General features: G+C 39.5%; 1 protein-coding gene across 12 annotated transcripts in view; it reads right to left on the bottom strand.

Moving 5' to 3' along the window:
* The window catches only part of THRB (thyroid hormone receptor beta), a 174,228-nt gene that overhangs the window by 115,324 nt on the left and 46,433 nt on the right, over positions 1–12,471 (bottom strand). The window lies entirely within an intron of this gene.

Genomic DNA, 12,471 nt, shown 5'->3' with positions numbered 1-12,471 from the left:
CCTGAGTTCACCACCATAACAAATCAGTATTCCACTTGATTTCTCCACTACCAATTAGTGCCAGCCTCTATGCTGTGACTACAGCCACTTACGTCTGTGAGCAGCTTCCTCAAAGACCTCTTGAATCCAGTGACTATTTCTATATATATGCAGCGCGGCATTCAGCTCACTCCAATTGCTTCTTCTCTTTCATGTCATCTGCCCCCTCCTTCTGGATGCATCTAAACTACTTGCGTATTCTCTCTCCTGACTTCTGTCAGCTGACATTTCTTTGTAAAAACAGATCAGGTAACATGAAGAAAGTAAACCTCCTTCTGTTTCTACATCCAGTTTGTGTCTTCTCTGTGATCCTTCATTCAGTGCTGCACCACTGAACATCCTTCCCTGCCTGTGCCTTCAAGGAAATTTCAATATTTCTGCCAAAATACGTCCAGACTAAATTTTCAGTAAATGCTGGCTTCCTCTGGCCACTGACTTTTAAACTTTTTTCACCACACCTGCCCAGTCTAAATTAAGCTTAGTGAGACGAGAGGTTTCAGTTGTGACCAGTGGCAGAAAACCTCCCTCATATCCTTCAGCTAAAAGAAATTTAATACTCCAATAACTGCAAATAGGGCCCACAAACAGCAGCCAAAGGAAAAGGAGAGTAATTACAATGCAGGACAGGGATTTAGCACACGAAGATGTACTACAACTTAAAGAAAAACTAATGCCTATGTAAATAGAAGAAAGGAGAGAATTTGTGGGAGGAAGTTAGTGTCAGAAATCAATAAGCCCAGTTTGATTTTCTGGTAACAGGCTAATTTTCTGGTAACAGGCTAGATAGCCTCTTAGCAGAGAAGATAACTCCTCATGCTTGTGGAACAGGAAAAAAAATGTTTACATGGACCCCAGATACGGAACATAATTATTAGAGTTTTCTGCAAAACTGGACATTACTACAGAAGAATGTGGCTAAAAAGAAAATACAGTTTCAGGATTTAGCAAGGATATCTTTTTGCATATCAAAGTACAGCCTCCAACCCTTGAAGATCCCCATCAAAGTGTGAAACCATATTAGGGGGTTGGATCATACAATCTAAACTGCATTTTATTGTGTTCTTTCCCTTGAAACAACATAGATTTTATAGGGCAAATAATAAGGGCAGATCATCAAAGGACGAGTGGATTTGTAAGAACAGAGTACAAACCAGAGTGCCACCTGAACTTTATTATATAACAAAAAAAGCACTTTGTTCTGAGAATTGGGAGTTTATTAGCTTTACTTTCAGTGCAAGGCTTCCCTGCACATCCACATGTGCAAGAAAGGACAAGCAATGATCTGCAGGAAAGTCTTGTTCTCTTAATGGTTTGGTTTACATCCAGAACTTAAAATCCAGCAAGGCTGCTAAGTAAATAAAACACATCGAGAAACAAACAGAAGTTGTTTGCTGATTTTGCTTTCATGTAAATGAGCACTGAGGTATCAAATTTAATTGTCAATAAGTGGGAAGATTTTCAAAGATGCAAATGGACAGCATATACCAAGTTCAAAAGATATCTGAGGCTGGACTGAATGATCTAATTGCTCCTGTAAATCTACAATTCCTGAAAGCTATGCAATATCCTTTGCTGTAGTTAAAGATTTTGGAACATATATCCACTATAAACACTATACTAATTATAATTAATTGCATTAATTTTCTCTCATAATTTTCCACAATGATTTTCCTAAAACAAAGAAGACCAAGAATACATCCAAACAGGTACTTACTCTGCTAGGTCACCAAAGTATACTGCTGTACCTGCCCTACTGACCTTGGCAGACTTCTGCCTGTAACTGAGTTAGGACATAAGTTAAAATTAGTTTGAAGGTTTGTTTCCTTCCCCCTGAATCATGGTAAAACCACCATGAAGTCTGAAACTTCTAGACACTCTTGGCCAGCAAACATCCCTGAGACTCCGACAGTGCATCACAGCAGGTCTCACACTTCACCTGACTGCATCAGCCTCACCCCAACGAGTTGCAGGAAACCTATTAACACCCTCCTATCAGATCACATTTATCTTCAGCCTCTGTTACAACATACAGTGCAGAGACTGCTCCATAGACCGTGGCAAAAAAAGAACAAGCAGGAATCATTTTTCTGGCTTGAAATTAGGGTTGTTTTTTCCCTTAATGATGCAGGCAAAGGCACAGTCCCTGCCTCCAACCAATCTAGTTTTTAGGAAGATTCATTAGAGTAAAACAAAAAAGAGGATGTACCAGAGTAAAATCCTACATTATTAATTCCATACTCGATACAAAAATTATGGAGATAAAACAAAATGCAAGCCTTTCACAGTTCCTTCTAAAACTTCAGAAATTTTCGTCTGAATTCCCAGTGTTGATTTGGTTTGGTTTTTAGACTAATTCTTTGCCAGAGATGCTGTATAATTGTTTATGTCTCATCTAACCTGAAGTGGAAGTTGAAATTTGACAAATAAATATGCAAATATCTGCTAGTGATTTGTACTTGCAAAATATAATCCAAATGTTTATTACGATCCTATTACAGAATTTCCCAGTAGACATATTTCTAGCAACGGATTAAATGCCAATAGGATCAGATTTTCTAAGAGCCAATCGTGAGGGCTAAGAGACCCGTGTAAATAAATTTCTGAACAAGATTCCAAAGATAAATCCTTTTGTTATGAAAAATATTCAAAGAAGTATGCTTAGCAGGCAAATGGGACTTACTGGTTCAGTATGCAACTACTTGCCACACATTTACATCACGGAAAAGCATTTTTCCCACCAGTGGAAGGATTTAATTACACAGGTTACAGAGAAAAGAAAAAAAAACCCATTGTGAAAGGACTCTTTCACCATTCTAGTCAAAGTGGATGTCCTAGAATATGTCAGCTGGACAAACCGAAAATACAAAAATAAAAGATGATTAAAGATAGTGTATCTTCACCTAGCAATTGGTAACTATGTGTTCCAGCCAGAGAAAACACTGGGAAAGCTACTGGAGGAGTTTTCCTTTGGCTCAGGGAACAGATGAGCAAGAGTTCTCCTAAGGCATAGCTTACAAAGCCAAAAGCTGTTAAATTCAGCAGCAGCTAAAGCAAGTTACAACACAGTCTGCTCCAGCCTATGTGGACAGAGCCAAGCTGCAGTATAATAACATTTAGGGGAAAAAGAGGGAGAGGAGAGAAAACATACCTTACGGTTTTAGCCCACGTCTGAACCAGAAGCACAAAGCTGTCTCAAACAAGTCAGAATATGGAGGCAGAAAAGGCTTTTTGCTCAGAGAATGCTCACCTCTAGCAGTGCAGATTTTACACTGGTCTTTTCCATTGGTTTATTCAATCACCTTTTCAATTCCCAAAGAATAGGGAGAGTTTCTTTGAAAAATTGTATCACTTGCTGTCCTTAAGGAAGACTTTTCCAGGCCAACAAATCACATCTCTCCTGACATGAATTCTTTCTCAGTTAATCTAATTTCTCCTATATGCCTCTACCATCCCAAGCATTTTGATCAAATTGTTCTTGCAGCACTGCTTTCTCCATGCCCCTCTCCTACACGAAACACCCCTCTTCATCTGTCCTTGCATAGTTCTCCATGTCCATAGTTCATTTTCCTTTCTTTCCTCAGAATTTCAGTTAAACCACATAAAATGATGCATAAAGACTAGAGGAAAGTTTACAAAACCACTGAAGTGAAAAACAGGCTGGAACTGTGAATAGCAGTTAAGGACTGCTTTCTGGTCAGCTGGGCAGCTCTAGCTCATTACATAAGCATGACTGTAAAATCATTCTGTAGATTCAAATAACTCCTATTTGTGTAATTTCCACTTAATTTAAGAATTAGCTGGAGCAAACTGTACTGGCATTCTAAGAAAGGCAGAAAAAGTTAAAAAGATCTAAAAGGTTTTGATGCCACGGGTGAGATACTACGCCAATCAACCAGTTTTTAGGATCCCATAAGAACAACAAATCACTGCAGTTTCTGTTTTAATTTTATTTCCAGGAAGCAGGGAATAATAAAATTTAAAGAGAATTATGAATGCTAATACATTTTAGAGCAGTTTCGTGTTTAATCTCTGTCTCTTCTATATGTGAAAGCCTTATCTTTAGTCAGCTTCAGGAAACACGGAACACTGTATCCATCCATGCAGAATGGAAGCCCACTGGGGTCAGCTTGCCATTTTCCCACTGAGGACGGGTTACAGAGAGAAGTGAGTACTCCCTGTCATTTTCACTTACCTTTTGCTGCCAGCCATGCTGGAGCTCTTCCCATAAATCCCAGCAATTTCCAGTCAGGTGACTTAGAGGAATAGAGTGTTGGTCAGAAAAAATACAACTTCCTATATCTCATGAAATTCAGAGCTAGTGAACATCTGCATTGTGGCTACTTACCAGGAAATCCTTATGAGGTAGGACTGTCGTTTTATTTTGAAGTGGCTCAAGACTGAAGTTTTTACTACACTGTCTGTATGTTTTACAAAACCACTCTGTAACCATCAGAGGAAAAGCTCTCTGAATCAGCCCCATCCGGGGGTAAGATTAGTGGTGTGTATGGTTACCATGTTAATATTAAGGACATCAAAAAATGTCAGAACTTGTCATAACTGCTCAACAGGATTCTCTCTCAGTACTGCACATCTACTACAACTAAAGGACTAAGACTTGTTTTAACTTGACACCCTAACCTCACAGTCAGCAGAAATTCAGTACTTCTTTTTCATGGTGACAGTCAGACGTGGCAGAAGACGTTTTCCTTGGTTTCTGGGTGACCTTTATGGAAACTTGCTGACTTTCTTGTGAGGTGCACATGCACTTCAAGTCTAAATTCAGAGCTCACTGTTTCCCTCCCTGAAATGTTATTATTTTACTTTTACCCCTGCCTTTTTTTTTTTTTTCAGTGATTATTAAATCAAAGAGGGGATAATAGGTTTTTAAGTTAATTTGTGAAAGGACAATAAAAGATGCTGATGGGTAGAAGGATGGGAACAAGCATCTAACAGATCAAAAGGGAGAGCATTAAGGAGCAGATGTGTCCTGGAAGTTTTCTTAAATGCAAGCACAACAACTGTCTCAAGATTGATTCATTATAAACACAGGTCTGACCATCATGGTACCAGACAAGGACTTGTACTGAGTCTTGAATAGAAAGCAAAGACAACAAAAAGAATCTCAGTCTGCAGTTCGCATTTGAAGGAAAAACGCAGTAGACTCAATTTAGTCCTTGGTCCCTCTGCAAACAAAATAATCCCAAGTGAACACACAGGAGGAGCAAGAAATCTAAGTCTCCATCTCCCATGCTGTTGTCTGATAAGGAGGGCAGGAGCTGTGGTTTCGTCTCCAAGCCCCCCACTCCAAATATACCCAGAGCCCACAGAGACCTCATGCCCTCCAAGGGCCAAACTCTACTGCTGCTGCTCTTCACAGAGCAGCTCAAGTAAGAAATACTCCCTGTGCACAGTATCCTTTTGTACTACACAAGTGAAGGCTTGGAATAAAGAGTCCTGTATATCACATAAGATCAAGGAATAAGAAACTAACCAGTAAGTGTGACTCTGGAGAGTGATTAGACCATCTCCTTCACTGAGCTGGGCTGGCACAGTTGAGGGAGTTTTGCAACTGAAAAGCTAAGCACTTGAGGCTGTATTCCTTTTTTTTTGTTTTGTTTTCAATGTAATTTTAGCTGATCTAATTCACTATACAACTCAAACAAATCAAACAGGCATGCTGGTTTGAAGTTTTGTTTACGTCTATCTTTTTGGGTTCTTTCTTCTGGGGGGAAGGGGCTTTGTTAACTTAGAGATAAACTGTTCTCTGTTGGGAATAACATTAGCCATCAATCCTGGCTGGCTTCACCTAAAATATATTTAAAAAAAAAAACCTCTTGGATATACATGCATTTTACTTTGAACTTCCTGCTAGATTGTATTTGTACTTACTTGAGTAAAAAGTTAAGGCTTCTACATCTCTTGCTGCCTGAGGGAACCAAAAATATTAGCACTGATTAAATATTTATTTTGTAGCAACATGAAATCTATCATGCTACGGAAAATTATTTTGAATGCTACCTCTTCAGCAAGGCTGTGACTTAGGGCTTTTCCTCTAAGTTACACATTCAATAAAAATACACCTGGGCCAAGAAAACTCTGTTTTGTTTTGGCAAAGCATCAGACAGCATCTTCTGGTTTGCCAACACAGGCAGAATCTTGTCTAACTGTGGGATGCTCTTGGATTTACCACCTATTAGAGAAACTATTAAGAAGCAGTGAAAGGTTCCAGCCCCTTCTACGTATTCTCAGCCCAGTCTCATTAGTTTGCATGCTCTCAGTTTGCACACAAAAAGTGCGCAGTCTTTTGCTGCCTCTCAGGGAAAATTAATAGGAGAGTGTAAAGTCTCATGTTACTAGGACTTCATTACTTTTACAAGCTATGCTAAATAATTAAACTGCACTTGTCAAATAAGTGATTAGAGAACATTTTGTGCTGTGGTGTATGTTTTTACTCTTTGTTTACCTCAATTGACAAAATTAAATCATTCACAGAGCGTTCTGCACAGCAGCGCAAACAACTGAGACCTAAAACTTGGAGAGAGGGAGAGCTGTGGGATTCAAAGGACAAGTGTATATAGGATGTGATTAGAGAAAGAGCACTGGATTAAAGCCACGGACAAGGAAATTGAAACAACAGAACCAAAGCTTGCTCTGAGGATTCTGAATGAAATGACCTAGAAGCAAATCTAGCTAACACTGTCTAGGCCTGTAGAAGCTTCTAGATAGGCTCTCTATGGGGTTTCAAAGCCTTAAAGTGGGCAGAAAGGAACAAAACTGATACGTATTGCTTGGAGAAATTGGGGCTATTGATTTTCAGTGATCACTGATTTTTTTCAACCTTTCATTTACCATATCATCTATATGCCTGTAAATAGCTGTACCTTAGGATGGGTATTTGTATGGAGCAGTATATATTTTGGTGGAGGAAAAGCTTTGGCTACTGTAAGTAGCAGGGGACAGTAATCTGAAATACTCTGTAGTAGACTGGATCCCCCTGGGCTGAAATAGAGGGACTGTGAGATGACAAAGTAGCAACCCACCCTTCTACCACATTCAGAAGGAAAGAGCATTTTCATGTCAAAAAAGGATCAGAATTTCTGACACAGTGCATATGGACCTACCTGCCCTTCTTGTCGACAGGCAGGCCCTAGGAACCCACCCCATTCAGTGGGACAACCCACATAGCCAAATGAAGCAGATGTAGCCAAATGAACAGCTCTCTATCCTGCTAATGGGAACTGGTCAGTTTGGTGAACTTGGCAATTTTTCAGAAAGACTCTTCTAAAGTTTACTCAGAACAAAACACTGATCAGCTGCAAAAGCCTCTGGTAGCAGCCACACACCTGGTTATACCAGCCTGCTGCTACCAGAGCCACATCTGTCCTCCCAGACCTGCAGCAAACAGCAGGACCTGCTGCCCTGAACATCGAATCATAGAATGACAGAATCACAGAATCATAAAATTAATGGAATCATAAAATGGTTTCAGTTGGAAAGATCATCTAGACCCACCCCCTGCATGGGCAGAGACAACTTCCACTTAGACTGGGTTAGTCAAAGCCCCATCCAACCTGGCCTTGAACACTTCCATGGATGAGGCATCCACAACTTCCCAGGGCAACCAATTCCAGGGTCTCACCAGCCTCACAACTAAAGAATTTCTTCCTAATGTCAAAACTAAAACTATCTTCTTCCAGCTTAAAAAGCATTACCCCTTGTCCTATCACTACACACCCTTGTAAAAAGCCCTCCTCAGATATCATCATGATGTTCAAGCTGGACTCTGGCAAAGAGGCTGCACACACAATCCGCTATTTTTTGAATGCACAGTCACCAGAAGTCACATTTCCATTAAGGGAGGAGAACATTCCCAGTGTTCCCGTTCTTTCATGGCAGCAGCATTTCCCTGAATCAACACTTTTTTGCAAAGTTATGTAACAGTGAGCACAGCATGCTTAACCCTCATCCGAGCTGACATTGCAGGCACGTATAATCATCAGGGTACCTCGTTACACCAAACTGTGCTCCAACCCAGCATGTAAATTTAAATAATAATAATAAAAAAGCCACCCAGGCTCAATCATACATTTTTGTAGACCACTTACAAAGTAAACAAAGCGCAGTAAACAAGACTCAATAGCTTTTAAATTCAATAAAGCTGAACTTTTAAAGCAAGAGCAATTCTTCAATATAAATTAACAAATTCAGGACTTGCAGCGCATTGGGAACAAGCCAAAGGAACTCCCCAGACCTCAACACAACTCCTCCCTTTTGTCATCTGGAGTACTTTTGCAGCCTTGCCTGAACAGGAAGAATGTCATGAAAGCTCTCAGCGATAACCAAAATCAGTTTTGAAGCCTTGTATACCACTGTCCAGCAGAGGTATTTCTTACATGGTATGACAGACTGCTTTCCTTTACATGAAATGATTTAGCCATGAGCTTTCACAGGGAAGAAAAGGGCAGCAATTTGATGGCTCAAATACATTTACTAATGGAGACAGCAATTTTCTTCCATGGCATAGCCTCCTCCACTTCTTTTCAGAACTGAAGTATCCATTAAGAGTGACTCAGTGGTAGCAAAAACATGTGAAAAAAGCATCCTGAAGTTTGTTTTTAAATACTCTCCACAGTCAGTGTTATGGCTATCAGGAATTTGTGAAAACCATAGGTATGTAATATTATTTTTAAGAGAAACAGTGCATAAGAAACTTCATACTAAAAAATCACAACTGTTATTACACAGCCGAACATGTTTGACTCCAGACTAACCAAAGGGTTCTCTCCTTTCTACTTCACCACAGCTGGGAATCCCTTACCTACTAACAAGATTAATTAAAATTTTTTAACCTTTTCAGATCTCTTGCCTTCCTTCACATTTTTTTTTTCTTGGATGGCCATGAAAACAGGCACAGTCTACATGTGTAGTGACACAGACTTATCTCAGACACCTCACTTTGGGTTATCAAACACAAGGGTATTTTTCCTCTCTACCTTCTTTTTCCTATTGTTTTAGTCTAATAATTTTCCCAAATCAGGCTTAGACTGATGTGTGCAAACCATACATACCCATCAGTCCAGGGAGCAGTAGGGATGGTCAGTGTACAGGACTGACAAGCCAGGTACCAAGTGCCCACCATCAGCTGGCAGGTCAGGAATCAGGTATACCAGAACCCAAAATCCTCAGATATTCCTGAGCTCATCTTCAAATTATCCTGCATAGCTCTAATTTTTAAAACTTTTAGAGAAGAGCTTTTTCACAGTTCTTCTGACAAAGCTGGAATTCTGTGAAAACTCTCTTGATTAATTTTTTAGGCACACATACAGCCAGCGCAACTCTTAGCTATTGCTCCTGTCACACTACTGTGGAGTGACACTGCACTCTCCTGTAACAGAAACTATGCTGTTTAAGTGCAGTAGGATGGCATAATTCAGTGCTAAAGTGGATAGATTTTTCCATTTGCAAGATTTTTCACAGTTTCTTCTGAGAAATTTTTGACATTGCAATTAATGAGCTTATCCAAGTAACAAAAAGTAGTCAGGGCTGTTCTTGTTCAACACAACGTTTTGTGCTTGTTCTAGAATAAAATTACTTTTTTTGATTACTGATCTTTATGTCTTCTCTGTGAAAAGGATCTGCTGCCTCATACCAAGTAAAACAAGGATGCACTTCCCTGTAGCTGATGAGAAGAGGAAGAGTCCTCTGCTGCCCCCCAGTACCCCACAAAGGTCCCAGAGCAAACATCCAAGTGTTTCCTTTTTCATTTTTAGGGAAAACAGATTAATTTCTACTAGGATTTCTAGATAACCTGCTAAAAATTTACCCTGCACCTTCCACTCATATGGATACTAAGATTAGCTATAGAAGATCCTGTGACACAGATGATGGCAGTATGATCACTGAATAGCTAAAGAAAATTGTGTATTAATTCGGGGCTTTAGTTGTACCACAGAAGAGATTCAATAAGCTTCATTGATAAATTATTACTTTTCAGTGAACTCAATACAAAATGGAACCTACTAAGTAAATCAGGTGAAATACTGAAAGGCCATGCAGGAAGATGCATCTATGGACTGATCAGACAAGAGCAGAAGTTGGCTCAGGACTTGGACGTGTGACTGCAGCACACAAAACCTGCAAACTCAGCGGCGTGGTACTCACCACGTTTCTTCAAGAATCTGCTCACAGACTTTCCAACCTTTCACCACTGAAACAAGAGTGACCTGCTCCAGCTCTTATTTTGGAAATCCTGTGGCTGCCTGTACCACATAAGAGCCTTTGTTGGTGGAGATGTGGATTTAAAAGGCCTGAAGGAACTTTTATGATAATCTGCTCTGACTTCCTGCCTGGCAGAGGCCTTAATACCTCACGCCCTCATGCAGCAATTTCTTTACAAAGCACCAGAACTTGTAACTCTACTAGAAGATATTTCAGAAGGAGATCTAATCTTGATTTAATTAGTCCAAGTGATCTACCACATTCCTTTCTAAGCTTTTCCAAGGGTTAATTACACCTATGGTATCGTATTTCCAACCAGAACTCCTCTTCCTTATCCTGCTGTGTTTTTGTCTGTTGGAGCCCTATCCTATCTCCCTACACAGATATTTTTAGATACTAACCACATCACACCTCAAAATTCTTTTTCCTGAGATAAGTAGTTTGCCTGCTTGGCAAACCAAAACAGGGATTCCTGAATCCAAAGCACAGCAGCTGCGGTGGCATTATAGATAGCTTTTGACTACAGAGACTAAAAGAGAAAAGTCAATTAAAGTGTGAGGGGAAGGCACTGAGTATCTTCTCTAACAAGCTTTTCCAGATTTCATAGGAGTCACCCACTTGTAAGGCTTGGGTATTTGGGATAAACAGCGATCTGCAGAGTTTCATTTTTAACTTTACAGATAAATTCTATCTCAAAAAGGATCCGTAGTTACTAAATACTTCAGTTACCTCATACAGAAATAGGTGGCTGACGGCAGGTGGTTTTCTACTACACATATGTCAAAAGCACATAAAAATCCTGCTAACAGAATGACCCAGTACTTCTGAAGGTACTGCCAAGACAGCAATCCAGGAGTGAGCAGCAAGTACCCTAAAACGCTTCCCAGTTGTGACTCCAGGAAACAAAATAAGTAAATTTCCACTACTGCTGTCATGTTATATTACTTAGGCATATTATTTAGACATGTATATTAGTGTAGCATTCAGAAACTCCACATAAGGCTCTCTTGTGCTAGGTGATTAACTACAAACAGAGCAAACTTAACTCATTTTTGCAATGTTTGTCCAGTTCTTGTACAGCTGAATCCTGGTAAGGAGACAGGAGGACTTGTGTCCTCCCTGGATCATGGACACTGATGAGATCAGTGTACAAAGAGTGCTCAGAACTAAAATTTCTTCTGGCATTTACTAAATCCCTGTACTACCCGTGTGATTCTCAACACACTATAAAGTTCCTTAGCTTCCTTAGCCCTGTTCCAAAAGGGCTTTCAGCCCTTCACACAGATGCAGAACAGCATCTTGCTGTCTCAGAGATACATTATATATGCACACACCTTTGTAACTGCAAATACATGCACATACTCCCTATGTAGTAATACAAAGCAAGAATATGCAAAGCTCGATGGTCTGCTATTTACATCATCGCTTTAAAATTTTCCACAACAAAACAATGTGATATGACACCTCATTACTTTTTCACAACACTTCTGTTTTTTCCATTAATATTTCACATTTCTACTCACTTGTGGTTTCAAACAGTTTACATTTTGCATAACTAAACTGATTTTTTTTTTTAACATCCCTGTTCCAAGATGCGCCTCTGCAAATCAGGAACACAATTTATGCAGATGTGTCAAATTTTACTGATTTAAGATATCAGCAGGTTTAAAACACATGCCTTTTAATCATACTTCCATTTGGAAGCTGTTTGACTTGAAAATAGGTGCACAAAACCCAGCCAACAACTCTGCAAGTTTTTACTTTAACCACAGATAAAACCCAAAACAGGCCAATATGGGAGGAAAGGAAAACAGGAATGAACAACACTTCCCTTCCTTGGTATTCTGTGAATGGCTATTAAAATGAAAACTATTACCTGTGACTGTAAAGTAATTATATATTTCTGTAAAGCTCTGAGCAGGTTTATACTCCAGCTGCCTCTCAGAACACCTTGCTATCGTACACCTGGTTATGTTATTTGACATAGCTGCTTCATTTTTTAAATATCACAGCAGATGAATGTCAGCATTCTCACTAGCAATAAAAGAAATAAAAATATTAAACCCCCTTTTTAAACACTCCTTACTGTTCATAACATTGAAAGACTTTCTTCTGCCTTTTCCCTATCTAGCAGATGCACTTCCAGCCTGAATTGTGCAATTGAAGAATAGGAAATGCTCATGACTAGAAAAATTCACTTCTCCTCTATAAGTA

The sequence above is a fragment of the Heliangelus exortis genome, chromosome 2 (genome assembly GCF_036169615.1).
Source record: "Heliangelus exortis chromosome 2, bHelExo1.hap1, whole genome shotgun sequence".
Lineage (NCBI taxonomy): Eukaryota > Metazoa > Chordata > Aves > Apodiformes > Trochilidae > Heliangelus > Heliangelus exortis.
The sequence above is the reverse complement of the archived record's forward strand: the minus strand, read 5'-3'. Positions and strand labels throughout refer to the sequence as shown.